This window comes from Arachis hypogaea, chromosome 14 (assembly GCF_003086295.3).
Source record: "Arachis hypogaea cultivar Tifrunner chromosome 14, arahy.Tifrunner.gnm2.J5K5, whole genome shotgun sequence".
Classification (NCBI taxonomy): Eukaryota; Viridiplantae; Streptophyta; class Magnoliopsida; order Fabales; family Fabaceae; genus Arachis; species Arachis hypogaea.
In genome coordinates, this window is record NC_092049.1 from 89,187,223 (window position 1) to 89,190,101 (window position 2,879).

The 2,879-nt window shown below is 35.5% G+C and overlaps 1 non-coding gene across 1 annotated transcript; it reads left to right on the forward strand.

The window, feature by feature from the left end:
- The first annotated feature begins 1,152 nt into the window (after positions 1–1,152).
- Positions 1,153–1,260, forward strand: LOC112745457 (small nucleolar RNA R71). The gene has a single exon (XR_003173385.1). It is a non-coding gene; the product is annotated as a small nucleolar RNA R71 (small nucleolar RNA).
- The last annotated feature ends 1,619 nt before the right edge of the window (positions 1,261–2,879 follow it).

A 2,879-nucleotide genomic window follows, 5' to 3' on the forward strand; every position in this document is an offset into this window, starting at 1 on the left:
CATGGTGCCTATGGTACAGGGTATTATGAACTTTCCAGGATCCTGTCTCTTCTGAGGTAATATCAGTTGATCCAGATCACTTAGTTCATTGATGAACAAGGGAGGTTCAACTTTCCAAGTATCAATGCCAAATAATTTGGCATTCAGCTTCATGATTGCACCAAGAAACTTGGCAGTTTGCTCTTCAGTGACATCCTCATTCTCTTCAGAAGAGGAATACTCATCAGAGCTCATGAAGGGCATAAGGAGGTTCAATGGAATCTCTATGGTCTCTAGATGAGCCTCAGAGTCCTTTGGTTCCTCAGAGGGAAGCTCCTTATTGATCACTGGACGTCCCAGGAGGTCTTCCTCCTTGGGATTCACGTCCTCTCCTCTCCTCATAGGTTCGGCCATGGCACTTATGTCAATGGCCTTGCACTCTCCTTTTGGGTTCTCTTCTGTATTACTTGGGAGAGTACTAGGAGGGATTTCAGTGATCCTTTTACTCAGCTGGCCCACTTGTGCTTCCAAATTTCTAATGGAAGACCTTGTTTCATTCATGAAACTTACAGTGGCCTTAGATAGATCAGAGACTAGATTTGCTAAATTAGAAGCATTTTGTTCAGAGTTCTCTGTCTGTTGCTGAGTGGATGATGGAAAAGATTTGCTATTGCTAAACCTGTTTCTTCCACCATTATTAAAGCCTTGTTGGGGCTTTTGATCCTTCCATGAGAAATTTGGATGATTTCTCCATGTTGAGTTATAGGTGTTTCCATAAGGTTCACCTAAGTAATTTACCTCTGCTATTGCAGGGTTCTCAGGATCATAAGCTTCTTCTTCAGAAGAAGCCTCTTGAGTACTGTTGGATGCAGCTTGCATTCCATGCAGACTCTGAGAGATCATATTGACTTGCTGAGTCAATATTTTATTCTGAGCCAATATGGCATTCAGAGTATCAACTTCAAGAACTCCCTTCTTCATAGGCGTCCCATTACTCACAGGATTCCTTTCAGAAGTGTACATGAACTGGTTATTAGCAACCATGTCAATGAGTTCTTGAGCTTCTGCAGGCGTTTTCTTTAGGTGAATGGATTCACCTGCAGAGGTGTCCAGTGACATCTTTGATAGCTCAGATAAACCATCATAGAATATATCCAGGATGGTCCATTCTGAAAGCATGTCAGAAGGACACTTTTTGGTCAACTGTTTGTATCTTTCCCAAGCTTCATAGAGGGATTCACCTTCTTTCTGTCTGAAGGTTTGAACATCAGCTCTAAGCTTGCTCAGCTTTTGAGGAGGAAAGTACTTGGCTAAGAAAGCCGTGACCAGCTTATCCCAAGAGTTCAGGCTGTCTTTGGGTTGAGAATCCAACCATAATCTAGCTCTGTCTCTTACAGCAAAAGGGAAAAGCATGAGCCTGTAGACTTCAGGATCTACTCCATTAGTCTTAACAGTATCACATATCTGCAAGAATTCAGTTAAGAACTGAAAAGGATCTTCAGATGGAAGTCCATGAAACTTGCAGTTCTGCTGCATCAGAGAAACTAATTGAGGTTTCAGCTCAAAGTTGTTTGCTCCAATGGCAGGAATGGAGATGCTTCTTCCATGTAGATTGGAATTAGGTGCAGTAAAGTCACCAAGCATCTTCCTTACATTATTATTATTTTCGGCTGCCATCTCCTCTTCCTGTTCGAAAATTTCTGAAAGGTTATCTCTGGATTGTTGTATTTTAGCTTCTCTTAATTTTCTCTTCAGAGTCCTTTCAGGTTCTGGATCTGCTTCCACAAGAATGTTCTTATCCTTGCTCCTGCTCATATGACAAAGAAGAAGGCACAGAAAAATAATAATAATAATAGAGATCCTTTATACCACAGTATAGGGATCCCTTTGTGAGTGGAAGAAAAGAGGGGGAGACAAAGAATGTGATGTAAAGGAAGAAACACAACTGTACGGATGGAAGAGATGTGAGATGAGATGATAGGATATGAATGAATAAATAGAATAGGATGGGGGAGGGATAATTTTCGAAAATTATTTTGAAAAAGAGTTAGTGATTTTTGAAAAATGGTTTTTGAAAAATGTTAGAAATTTTCGAAAAATTTTTAAAATTTAAAAATAAAAATAATTAGTTAATAAAAAGGAAATTTTTGAAAAAGAGGGGAGATATTTTCGAAAATTAGAGAGAGAGAGAGTTAGTTAGGTAGTTTTGAAAAAGTTAAGAAACAAACAAAAAGTTAGTTAGTTAGTTGAAACAAATTTTGAAAAGATAGGAAGTTAGGAGGTTAGGAAAGATATTTTGAAAAGATATTTTAAAAAAAGATAAGATGAGAAGATATTTTTGAAAAGATATGATAAAATTAGTTTTGAAAAAGATTTGATTTTTAAAATCACAATTAATGACTTGATTCATAAGAAATCACAAGATATGATTCTAGAACTTAAAGTTTGAATCTTTCTTAACAAGCAAGTAACAAACTTCAAATTTTTGAATCAAAACATTAATTGATTATGTTATTTTCGAAAATTTGGTATAAAAATAAGAAAAATATTTTTGAAAAATATTTTTGGAATTTTCGAAAATAACTAAGAATTTTGAAAAAGATTTGATTTTTGAAAAAGATTTTGAAAAAGATAAGATTTTCAAATTGAAAATTTGATTTGACTCATGAGAAACAATTTGATTTTAAAATTTTTTGAAAAAGTCAATCCAAATTTTCGAATTTGATGAGAGAAAAAGGGAAAGATATTTTTTTGATTTTTGAATTTTTATGATGAGAGAGAAAAACACAAAAAAAAATGCAATGCGTGAAATTTTTAGATCAAAACATGTGATGCATGCAAGAATGCTATGAATGTCAAGATGAACACCAAGAACACTTTGAATGTCATGATGAACATCA